Raw genomic sequence first — 13565 nt, forward strand, 5'->3', positions numbered from 1 at the left:
AGTGGTGTAGAACGAATAGAAGTGAATCAATTTTTTACTCGTTTCCAAAAGAAAAAAGACTAGGAGGACACTCATGGCAGTTACATGAAAATACTTTAAAACAAATAGGAGGAAATATTTTTTCACTCAATGAATAGTTGAGCTCTGGAACTCTTTGTTGGAGGAATGTGGTAACAGTGGTTAGCGTATCCTGGTTTAAAAAAGGTTTGGACAATTTCCTGAAGGAAACATCCATAGTCTGCTATTGAGACAGACATGGGGAAACTACTTCTTGCCCTGGGATTGGAAGCATTGGCTTCAACGTTTTGATGTCACTTCGTCTCCTGTTTTATCTAACCTCCTTGTTTTCAATAGCGTTTGCTATTGTTTTGGGTGACTCAATATGGCTTCAGCCCACATAATGGGTCAGATACAAGAAGGTTGATTGAGAACAGGAGACAGCATGAAATCAAAAATTGAAGCCACTTAGGTTAGTCTGTGTTTCCCCTTCTCTGCGCAGCTGTCATTTTGCATAAGCTCAAAACAAAGCAAACAAACCTATGAAGTGCTGCATCCACATTAAGTACATAAGTATTGCCAAAGGTCCATCAAGCCCAGCATCCTGTTTCCAACAGTGGCCAATCCAGGTCACAAATACCTGACAAGATCCCAAAAATGTACAAAACATTTTATACTGCTTATCCCAGAAATAGTGGATTTTTCCCAAGTCCAATTTAATAATGGTCTATGGACTTTTCCTTTCGGAAGATGTCCAAACCTTTTTTAAACTCTGCTAAGCTAACTGCCTTTACCACATTCTCTGGCAACGAATTCCAGAGTTTAATTACATGTTGTCATTCTTTATTGTTGGTAGCATTTTTATTTAATCTCACTTATATTTTCAAACATGCAGCTTGTGCAGCATACGGATGTACACAGAGGAAATATAATAATGGAATAACTTTTCATAGGTAGAGTAGTAATTTGTTATAAATCGTAATCAGTGTGTCATTTGGAAAGGCTGGTTATAGGGGCACTCTAGCATGTGTTATATTTGTGCAGAGATTTTTTTTTGTCCTGGTAAACAGCCACTAAAACAGACTTCATGTTATGAGAATCAGGTGCTCAATATTCAGAATTTCTATCTATTTATTTACTTATTTATGAAATTTACATCCCACATTAAACATGAATTAGGTTGAAACCTAGGAGCATTTAAAATCTTCTTTTTTTCCCTGTGCTTAGATCAAAAGAGAAAGATGGGTTAAACTTGCTCCTTTTGTTTTGTGGAGTCATGCAATGGAATATTATAAACTGCACTTAATATTGTTTATTACTACTATTTAAAAGAGAGAGATTCAATAATGAGGGCAAAGCTACCTTCCGACAGAAGTCCAAAGTCAGTCTAAATGTGTCAACATTTTCCAGTTCTGTGATATATATTTATTTCTTCTTCAAGTCATTCAACAGCATTTTCTGTTATTATCCAAATGCAAACACAATTATAATGTTCATTGATACCTTTTAGATGTTACTGAATTATTTTATTCTGTCTCATTGTATTTCCAGTTTTGGCACAGTATAAGTCATCACAATGACAAAATAAATATAAAAAAAACAATGGACTGCATTAGAGGCCTATAACCCATTTAGTTATGTTTAAACATGAGAGGTCTGCATGAAAGAAAATATTTATTTTTATTCTTTGACATGAAAACCACTTGTCCCTGAAACATGCTCAAAACAGAACAATACATTTGCACAAAACAGATGAGGTGAACATGTGATTCCATGTGCCCCAATGAAAGGAGAGTTTAAGTTTACTTGCAATCTTTATAACACCAGGCTTTCCATCAGGAAACAGGATATCCTCACTGAAATTTGGCCATGTTACTATATTGTACAGCACAGTGTAGAAAAATGAGCACAAAATACAATCGTTGTTAATGCTGTTTCCACCAGCTACAAGGGCAACCTTGGAAAGTTAATCAAGAAATGTATTATGTAGTCCAATAAAAAAGGTATCATCTTATTTTCTTTTCCATGTTTTATTTTGTTTGATTTCTATTGATCACCAGCTACAATAATTATTGGAGCTGCTTTAGCGATATTCAGTTCTTATTTCATGACATTTATATCTACATATGGGCAGGGGAACCTTGCAAATGAATTAAAAAGCTGTCAAGTAAAAAAAATAAATAAATCTTTTGTTCTCCAGCTTTTAAGGTGCTGCCTATCCAACCATTGGAGCCAACTCTGTGGGTGCTTGAGCACCCCCAATATAGAGAATATTCATTGAATTTGTCCAGGGAGGGGTTATTTCCACTGGGCTTAGAACCCCCCCAATAATTTTGAAACGTTGGCTCCCTTGTATCCAACAGCTTTTGACTTTTTACAGATGGACTACGCATAGGCAGTCCATTATTTCTAATAATCTTTTACTATTGCTTTCAATAGCGTTTGCTATTGTTTTGGGTGAACTAGTGACTCCGCCTATTGGCTTCAACCCAATAGCCTCGTACCGTCTCCTGTTCTCAATCTAACCTCCTTGGTCGGATTCTTTCTCCAACGAGCTTGGTAGCCTTGTACCGTCTCCTGTTCTCAATCTAACCTCCTTGGTCGGATAGGCTGTTCTTTCTCCAACGTGCTTCGTTGTTACCAAGGGAACCAGAGAAAAGGCGGAGAGGTAGATCTGACAGTTCTTGCAGTAAATCAGGCCCGTCTCCTTCTTCCGCACGAAGGGAACTGGAGCGAAGGGCGGGGTGTGTAGCAGGAAGTCTGGGCGCCTCCGTGGACCCACGTGCTGGATTTTCTTTTCTGGCCCGGTGCTATTCCAATGTGGGTTTCTTTTTGGTTCAGGTTGGTGCTCTCCATAGACTTCGAGCCCAGTAGAGGCAGTCGGCTAAACTGCCCTTGATCTGTGTATTTACGACGGTTCTTGGAGCTAAGAAAGAGTCGTCCTTAGTTTCAATAAGTCAGTTTCTTGCCTGGCAAGCCGAAAACAATGTTGCTTCTGTTGATCGTATTATGGAAAGGTACGTGTGAGACTGACACACCGTGGAAGTTATATAAGTTATATAGTGGAGCTGATAGGTGGTTACATAAATGATGTCATGCTTTTGGTTTAAAATGCCCCTTTTTTCGTTATATTTCGTCACAAGACTGACTCTCCTTCCAAAATTACATCACAAGCTTAAGACCCCCCCCCTCCACCTTGAACAAATAAAATACCTATAGAAAAAATTGCCCCCCCCCCCCTTTTTTAATAAAGCAAATTACCCGTCTGTTCTAGTTTACAATGTGCTCAGTTTAATTAGAACTACTGGAAACAGCAACACCATATCAAGTCAGTTTGTGATCAGTTCAGCAGTGCAAGTACTACATGTCAGAGAACAATTCAGCATACTCAGCATTAATTACCCATTTCTTCTGCAGTAGTAATGAAAAATCTGTTACTATGCAAATAGGAAAACTGCTGACAACTTTGTTTTCTTGCAGAAGTAGTCTGCTTTAATCCAGAGCATCTTTCATGCCATGCCATACTTTCTCAATTCTCAGCATGCGCTGTAGTTATGGCTGCGAACCAGGGCCGCCGAGAGACTGGGCCGGGCCTGGGGCACCCCCTGCCGCCCCCCTCCGTCCACCACCAGGCCTGGCCCCACTGAATTCAAATCATAGCGCCTCACCTTGACCTCGCTCCTTGTGAAAGAAGTGCAGCACCGGCAGTCTGCAGATTGCTTCCCTTCCCTCCCTGTGTCCCGCCCTTGTCTGACGTAACTTCGCGAGGGCAGGACATAGGGAGGGAAGGCCTGAAGGGAGGTGATCTGCAGACTGCCGCTGCTGCACTTCTTTCACACGGAGCGAGGTCGAGGTGAGGCGCTATGATTTGAATTCAGGGGGGTCTGGCCCGGTGGTGGACGAGGAGGGGCGGGTGGAGGGGGGGACGTCGGCATTGGCGTACCTAGGGTAGTTGACACCCGGGGCTGGTCATTTCTTAACACCCCCCTCCAAAATCCAGTACTTGGCATACCGAGAATACAAAACGCTCAGGACCTATAGAGCAATTCTACCATACCATAAGCAGTCATTTCTATGAGTCACATGAGGAAAAGGAAAGCATCTTAAACATTACAGTGAGCACTAGAACATCAATTCACCTATTGTAAAATGAAACTAGACAGAATAGTACAGATCGTTGATCCTGCACAGTCAATGCCAACTGAAAGCCATGTCTTTTTCACAAACACATATACCTAATCCACTATAGAATAAGTAATCATAAACTTTCTGTTTAGATAAAAATTAAACTGAACCCCCAAGATGCCAGACTCTGCATACAATGCAACGCCACAGAAACAGAAATTGGCCCTTAGTACTGTGCAAAATATAAAGACAGCAGATGTAAATTTGAAAAAACTAACAAATACCAATCACCACTTTACAAATTAACAAATAGAAATAAAACATATATAGAAAATAAAATAATACCATTTTATTGGACTAATACATTAAGCTTTCAGAGGCCAAAACCTTCTTCCTCAGGTCAATACAGTATAGTGCTGTTACAGTATCCTATCCTGACTTGAGGAAGGGGGTTTTGTTCTCCGAAAGTTAGTCAAAATGTATTAAAATTAGTCCAATAAAAAGATTACCTTATTTACATGTTCTATTATAAACATTTATTAACACAGCTACAATACTACTTTATCCTAAAGCAAAAAAAAAGAAAAATATATATTTTATTTACAGTTTGTTGTCTCTGGTTTCTTCTTTCCTCATCTTCTTTTTACTGTCTTCCTTCCATCCAACATCTGTCTTTGTTCTCTCTCTGCCATCCAGTGTCTGCCCTCTCTGCTGTCCCCTCCTTCCAGATCTGCCCTCTATCTCTGCCCCTTCCATCCACCATCTGCCCGTCTGCCTCTCTCTCCCCCTTCCAGCCACTGTCTGCCCTTTCTATCCCTTCCATCCACTGACTGCCCTTTCTCTCTGCCCCGTCAATCCACCATTTGCCCTCCCTCTCCCATCCATCCAGGGTCTGCCCTCCCTCTCTCTGCCCCTTTTTTCAGCCCCCAGTTCCAGCCCCCTTATCCCACCTGCTCCTAGTTCTAGCCCCAGCCCACATCTCCCACCTGCCCCCCCTTTTCAGCCCCCAGTTTCAGCTCCACTATCCCACCAGTTTGCAGTTTCAGCCCCAGCCCTTTTCTCTCACCAGTCCCGAGCTTCAGCCCCAGCCCAGGGGCATAGCCAGACTTGCGTGGGAGGGGGGTCCACAGCTCGAGGGGAGGGGGCACATTTTAAACCCCCCCTGCCGCCGCCCCCCTCCCGCCGCCATTGTCGCCCCCCCCCCCGTCTCTGCCGACCCCCCTCCCGCCGCGAACCCGCCGCCGCCTACCTTCCATTTTGCTGGCGGGGGACCCCACTCCCCGCCAGCTGAAGTCCTCTTCCGTAGAACGCAGCGGCACTGTCTGGCAGAGAAAAGTCTTCTTCCTTGCATGCTGACGACTGTTCTCTGAGTGTGAAGTCCTGCACGACGTCAGCATGCAAGGAAGAAGACTTTTCTCTGCCAGACAGTGCCGTTGCGTTCTACGGGAGAGGACGTCGGCTGGCAGGGAGTGGGGTCCCCCGCCAGCAAAACGGAAGGTAGGCGGCGGCGGGGGCGGGTTCGCCGGGAGGGGGGTCCCCACTGAAATCTACAGGGGCCCAGGCCCCCTCAGGCCCCACGTAGCTATGCCACTGCCCCAGCCACTTCTCCCTGTCCCCTTTTCAGCCCCCAGTTCCCACAGTTTCAGCACCTGCACCTTTTCAGCCCCCAGTCCCAGTACTAGCCCCCTTATCCCACCTACCCTCCTTTTCAGCCCCCAGTTCTAGCCCCCATTCATCTACATGCCTTGCATTAGGGCCCCCCTTTTCAGCCCAGACCCATTCTCCAACCAGCCCCAGGCATGGCCCCATTTTCTCTCCTGGCCCCTTCTCAGGCCCCAGTTCACTTCTCTCCATCTGAGCCCCTCCCCAGTTCCCTTCTCCCATCTGAGCCCCCCTCCCGTCCTGACCCGACCTGCCTAGCTCCGATGACAGCCGACAGCCCTCTTCCTTCTCCTGCCACCACCCTGCCTTTAAAAAAAGAAATCGGTGAAGCGGCGTCGCAGGCAGCGCCTCGCGTCTGCCCTGCTTGTAAAAGAAACAAATAGGCTTGTCGGGCCTTCCCTCACTGTGTCCCGCCCTTATGGAAATAGGAATTTACCTCAAAGGAGGGCGGGACATAGTGAGGGAAGGCCCGACGAGCCGATTTGTTTCTTTTACAAGCAGGGCAGACGCGAGGCGCTGCTTCACCGATTTCTTTTTTTAAAGGGCAGGGTGGTGGCAGGAGAAGGAAGAGGGCTGTCATCGGAGCTGATAGGCAGGTGGGGACTGCAGCGTCAGTGGCCTTTTTGGTGGGAGCAGCGGGAGCGGAGCACCCCCTCACCAGCTGACACCCAGGGCAGACTGCCCCCACCGCCCCGCCCTTGGTACGCCGCTGGGTGCCGGGCCCCCCTTGGAGGCCCGGGCCCAGGGAATTTTGTCCCCCCCTCTCGGCGGCCCTGCTGCGAACTGGATTGATCCAATCCTGGGCTTACCTTGTTGCATGAAGTAGTTCAGATTTTTTTGCCATTCCATTCCCTAAAACAAGCAGGACTACAAGCCCTAGCTTGAATTGGGGGTAAACACAGACTCTCAAAGGTCTGACTGATTTAGCCAGAACACAGTGATGTTTGTGTGTGGCTGTGTGTTTTCACAGCATCACCACAGATATGAAGTAGTGATGGCTTGTTTTGCGTATCCCCTTAATATAGACTGGACTTATGGACAGTATAGGTCATATGGAATGTTGTGAAATATTGTACATGAAAGATGTTCACCTTCAAACTCACAGCTTCAAATAGGCATGGAAACTTATACATCGTTCCATCTGTCTTTCATTCAGGAATAGGTAAGGAGGTGGAAGAAACCTGTTTGTAATCCCATTGAAATATGAGCTCTTTGGTTTTAAGCAGCACTTTTCTTCACCACATTTCACAGGTATTGGCTTGATTGCATGTAGCTATTCCACCAGTTTTGATCTCTGGACCAGTGGCAAAGCCACAGGTGGGCCTGGGTGGGCCGAGGCCCACCCAGTTAGGGCTCAGGCCCACCCAACAGTAGCACACGTTTAGCAGTAGCTGTTGGGGATCCCAAGCTCTGCCAGCTGAAGACTCCCCCCTGAGGGGAACAAAAACGCTGCTCTCCATGATACTGGCACCTGCGCATGTTCTGTTTTCAGCGCAAGCCTGCTGCAGACTGCCAAGGTGGAGAGAAGCATTTTCCCGCCAGCTTAGATATTTTTTTGGTGGTGGGGGAGAACACTTGGCGCCCACCCACTTCTTGCCTAGGCCCACCCAAAATCTGCTGTCTGGCTTCGCCCCTGCTCTGGACAACCAATTTTACTTCACAATCTCCAGTTTTGCTTGTTCAGTATATTCAGACAAAATGTACCACAAGAATATTACAATGATGAAAGTCAAATCAGAAAATTGTTTAAAAAATACAGTAGATGGGGAGAGAATTCCACAATTGTCATAATTAAATGTATCAAGATATCAAAAATGTGGAGAAAAGAGAGACATTAGTAAGGCATAAGTTGGTAAAAAAAAAAAAACAGTCACTGCTAAACCATCACAGGTCTCCCAAAAAACCTCCACACATCATAACGCTGCTGGGCTGTGCAGGCTGTGTTCACATCAGGCTTTTGCAACTTAGATTAAATAATACACTTTGGGCTCTGTTTACTAAGGTGTGCTAGGTGTCCTAAAAATTAGCGCATGCTCAACACTAGAAACAACCATATATTCCTATGGGTGTCTCTAGCGTTTAGTGCGTGCTAATTATTAGCATGCGCTTAAATCACTAGCACACCTCTAGCGCAGCTTAGTGAACAGGGCCCTTGTTGTTACTTACAACTCAGACTTTTATAGACTTCTGTTCAGTCTGTGTTTAGGCACCAGTCCTCAGTTTTACTTCAAACGTCTTTCATTTATTTTCTCTGGTGAAAGGAAATTTTTATTTTCCCTTCATATTACAAATAATTTACCTCATGTCCTATAATTTGAGCCGGATATGTATTTACATCTAACCCTCCTGAACAATAAAAGGAAAAGCCTACAGCAACCTGACTCTATTGGACCACCCAAGGATATCGGAACCAGAAACTACAAAGTGCATAACTACAATATGTGAGTTGAAATTTTATTTTAACTTTCTTAAAGATTCTAATTCTGTTACAACTGAAGTCCACCATCAACCACCTCTGCATTAATAGGCAGATTTTCAAAACTCCGGCGCTGTACTGAACAGTGTTGGAGAAATACCACCAGATCAGCATGAAAAATAACTCCCTAATGCTCAACGCTAATGAGATTCAAATATAGGCACGCTCATAGCGTTGAGTGTTAGGGAATTTGGCAGGAGGACAGTGTCTAGCTCATGCGCTGAAGAGTTGTGCATTAAGCACAGCTCTTCAGTGCATGCCCAGAATGCCAGAGGGGAGGAGGGAACAAGGAGGAAGAGGTGCCGGTTTCCAGCAGGGGGAGAGGCAGTGTGGCCATCACACGGTATCTTCTGCAGACAGCTCTGCAACAGAGGAGAAATTAAATAGAATAAACCTTTACCAACATCTACCTACAAAAAAAAAGCTCTAGTGTTATTGCGGCTGTCTCAAGGGCAGCAGAGGAGAGTGAGGAGGAAAAAGCAGAAAAACCACACATTTGACTTCCCTCCCACACCCGAGCACTCCTCTTCTGAATGGGAAGCAGCAGACAGAGAGCAACGGGTCTCACCCACTCATCTGCCCCTCAAAGCTTCACCCTCCACCAGATCCAACAGAGTTTTTTTTAATTTTATTTTATTTATAACCATTTAAATTTTTACAAGTGATAAAACAAGTTGCCAGAAATACAGAGAAGGTAATATATAGGAATTATTTCAATCAGGTAATTCGGTTCTGTTCCTTAGACCACTAAATAGGGAGAGTGAAACAAGACAAGGCGATCAATTAAACAGTAAACAGAAAAAAAAACGTGGTATTAACCTGTTCTTGTCATCAAGCAGATGAAGCCATTACGTATGGGTTGTGTCCATCAACCAGCAGGGGGAGATAGAGAGCACTCAACTTTTCACAGTGCCTCATGGCCAGCTAGCTCCACTGCCTCTCCAGTATTCTCTATCTCCCCAAGCAGGGTGGCTGCAGCTTCTTTGAGCTCCATCAAAAATCTGCCTGGGGGTGGCTCCTGGCTTGCCAGTTGTTAGCCGGGGTGTTAGAGGCTATAGCAGCTTCACTTTGAAGGCACATAGGTCAGCCCTTTCCCTGCCTTACCCATGTTCCCGAGGATGTGGACATATTAGCTTGCTTTTCCCTGTCCTTTCCCACTCAGTGGATGCAGGCACATTGGTTCGCCTTTCCCTGCCTTTCCCACTTATCTGAGCCTCCGGAGTGATTTTATTTACCTCTTTTGCCTCTGCTTTTCTCACAGCGTTAAAAAAATAAATAAATAAAAATAATTAAAGTCGCGTCGTGCTTTAGCGCAGCGATCTTGGAAAAGAGGTTATTTTCTTGAGATTCTTCTGCAGGACCGGAGCTGTGATACTCGGTCTAGTGAGGGGTGGGCCCGCGATCGGGACGTTTTTGGCGCAAACCGCCATTTTTGAATTTTACTGCCGTTTTCGGGGATGGCTGCGGAGACTGTAAAGCGCTGTTTTAAATGTGACAAGCGCAAATCAGCAGCGGGGCACTGTAATTTGTGCTGTACAGACGGTAGAGCCAGCCCGAGCATGGTGAGCGGCGATCTTTCGCGCTCTGAGCTGGCATCGGACGCCATTTTGGATTTTCCACATGGCGCGGCCTCCGTTGCGACGGAGAGCCCTGAATCCGGGGGGGGGGTCCTCTGAGTGAGGCTAATAATAGAGCTGATAGCCCTGGGCAGGATCCGGGCGGTCAGGGAGCGGTTTTCTCTGCTGCATAGGGCATACATGCTTAAAAGAGCTCTTCCACAGGGATCTTCGGACTCTCTGAGTCCTCCCCCCCCCCCCCCCGGTGGATCCTGGCCTTTTGGAGTTGGCTTTGCCTGTTTCTTATTGTTTTATTTACCCCTCTTTAGATCTCCATTGGACCTCCTGATAAACGCAGAAGGGCTAATTCCCCTTCTGAGTGTGGCACACCCCCCTTTTCCCCCCCCCGTGGTCGGGCTATGAGGATTCTGAGGGGTCTGGCAGAACTTCTTGGACTGAGGAGCCAGAGTCGGGTGCAGAATTGCATCAGGAGCTTGATGATCCGTCTGCGGTGAGGATTTTCCACTGCGAGGAGCTGCCAACGCTTATTTCAGATGCCTTACAAGCCCTCTCGATTGAAGATCCTGGGAGTGGCACAGCCTCCTCTGTTAATCCAAGGATGGCTAGTACCAGAAAGCCTGCTCAAGCCTTTCCTTGCATGACTCCATCCAAGAGCTTATTTTGGCTCAATGGGCTGACCCCGAGGGACCTTTGAAGGTTGCCAGGGCTATGGGGCAATTATACCCTCTGAGTGAGGAACATTTGGCTCGCTTTGCAATGCCTAAAGTGGATGCCCTGGTCACGTCTGTGACAAAGAGAACTACCCTCCCTGTTGAAGGAGGTGTTGCCCTGAAGGATATTCAAGACTGCAGGCTTGATTCAGCTCTGAAGCGGTCCTTTGATTTGGCAGGTCTCACTGTTCGGGCGTCTGCATGCAGTTGTTATGCTGCTAGAGCCTGCCTGGCTTGGTTACAGCAGGCAGTGGAACAGCCCGGTGATGGAGCGGAGACCTTATCTGAAGTGGCTCCGCGGATGGAGTCGGCCTTGTCCTTTTTGGCTGACGCCCTTTATGATATGGTCAGAGCTTCGGCTAAACAAATGGCTGTAGCAGTGGCGGCTCGCCGCACTCTTTGGCTACGACATTGGGCAGCGGACATGGCCTCTAAGCAAAGGTTGGTGAAGTTGCCCTTTCAAGGCCTTCTCCTGTTTGGTGAGGAGCTGGAAAACATTGTTAAAGGCCTGGGGGATTCCAGACCTCAGTGCTTGCCCAAAGATAGGCCGAAGCCTTCCTCTAAGGGTCAGGCGGTCCACTCCTCTTACAGACCTTGCTTCCATGAAGCTAGAAGGTACCGCCCGGGGCGTGCTGCTGGGTTCACTTCTCGTGCCGCTTTCAGCAGAGAAACTCCTTTCGCTCGGACAAACGTTCCGCAGCTGCCAGCTCAAGGCCTGGAGTTCAGGGGTGACCCTCTGAATGATGGTGCGAAGTCCCCCTCCTCGTTTCCTGTCATCGGAGGAAGACTTTCTCTCTTTTTCGAGGAGTGGGCCAAAATCTCCGCAGATCAGTGGGTCTTGGACCTGATCAGAGATGGATACCGAATAGAATTCGATGCCCCGGTGAGAGACGTGTTTGTGGAGTCCCCATGCTTTTCTGCCGCCAAACGGGTGGCGGTAGAGGAGACTTTGCACAGTCTGTGCCAGATAGGGGCTGTGACCCCGGTGCCTCCCGCCGAACAAGGTCTAGGCCGCTACTCCATTTACTTTGTGGTACCATGAAAAGGCGGGTCTTTTCGCCCGATCCTAGACTTAAAAGAGCTAAACAAGTCCTTAAGAGTGCGGCATTTTCACATGGAAACCCTGCGCTCCGTCATTGCGGTGGTACAGCCAGGAGAGTTTCTCACATCTCTGGACCTGAAAGAAGCTTACTTACACATATCAATTTGGCCCCCGCACCAGAAGTTTCTGCGGTTTGCGGTGTTGGGAAAACATTTCCAGTTTCGGGCCTTGCCTTTTGGCCTCGCCACAGCTCCACGAACCTTCTCCAAGGTAGTGGTGGTAGTAGCTGCCTTTCTCAGGCGAGAGGGTATCCGGGTTCACCCGTACCTAGACGACTGGCTCATCAGAGCAGACTCAGAAAAAGAGAGTCATCTAGCTACAGCCAGAGTGGTTTCAGTCCTTCAATCTCTGGGCTGGGTCGTCAATATGGCCAAAAGTTACCTGACCCCCTCGCAATCTCTAGAATATTTGGGGGCCAGGTTCGACACAGCCTCGGGCTATGTGTTTCTTCCCGAGCAAAGGCGGTGCAAGCTTCAGAATGTTTTTAATTACCTCTTCTTATAGACCTCTTTCTGACTCCGTCACACGGGGGACTAAAGGTACTTAGTTCATATATCAGGTTCTGTATAGTTTTTCTAACCTCCATTGTCACCCAATCATAAGAGGGTGGCATTAGGAGCCATAATTGAAAACTAATTCCCATAACTACTGCTTACTGTTTTTCTGGGTCTAGGTATATTCTGGGCCATTTATGTTCCTACATAAATCTTATTAAACATCTGTCTAAGTTTCTGCAAAGACTGAGTGTCACTTGTATATGATCTACCTTGTAGGCTAAATGTAAGGTAAAGAGAAGATAGAATCAATAAAAATAAAGACAGAGATAGGTTTAGATAGATAAGTACATTTTATTTCTTACCCAAACACAGGTCTTCAAGTTGATACAAATACAGACATCAGATTCTGGTTTCAGCCGCACAGGGCTTCGCCGTCTGACAGAAGCTTCGGAGAAGACTCTCAAACTAAGCCAAAATCTCCCCTCTTTTATACACAAACCTCTCCATAGAAGTGAATGGTGAGAAACCTTGCTCCTAATCTTTCTCACTTTCTGAGATCATACTTTCCCATGCGGTCTGCTGTCGGATGTGCCCACCTCCTTCCGTTCTCAGCTACTGCTAATTATCAACATGTTTTGGGAAGCGTTGAGATAACAGTTTCACATCTTCCGGCTGCAATACTTTTCATACTTTTCTCATGAACTCTGTATTACCTCTGTATCATTGTATACCAAACTACTAAGCTCCATTTTATTCATCTGATCCATCATTCTTTCATTACAGGTGCTGATTTAAATTAAAAGTTGTACCAGTTTGTATCAGGACTCATTGTTCAGACCTGCTTTTTTTTCAGATTCTCAAATATTAATTCACTTGCTTGCTGTTTGGCCTAGTCAGTATTTTTTTCAGTTGTTCTAGGCTGCATAGCTTTGGCCATCACTATTCCAGTGGTAGCCTTAAAGCTAGGCCATATATTAACATTCCCCTCTTCACCCTATCCCATAGGGTGACACCAGGGTTAACGTACCTTGGTACCATCCATTCCAGAAGGTATTCTATGAGGCCATAAAATTATCTGAGTCTTAAGATCAACTGGTACAATTTGTTTAGTTTTCGGTTGAGACTTACTCAAACCTGTAGCGAGAAATGTTTTTATGAATGGGACTAATCCATGAGCTCATTTACAAAATCCCATGAAATATAGGTATGCGGGTAATAGCAATTTCAGGTGGATCATACTAATAAACACTTTCAGGTCTTTCTATGGCTTCTATTGTATCTGTAGCATAGTGCATGGGGAGATAATCCAATGTATCTGTCTCAGTGGTCCTTGGAAGGAATAATGGTTTTGATTAAGCATTGTTATGGGCTCAACAAATAGTACTCTGATTGCAGGCTGTTTAAGGTTGTAGGTATTCA

The sequence above is a fragment of the Microcaecilia unicolor genome, chromosome 8 (genome assembly GCF_901765095.1).
Source record: "Microcaecilia unicolor chromosome 8, aMicUni1.1, whole genome shotgun sequence".
Lineage (NCBI taxonomy): Eukaryota > Metazoa > Chordata > Amphibia > Gymnophiona > Siphonopidae > Microcaecilia > Microcaecilia unicolor.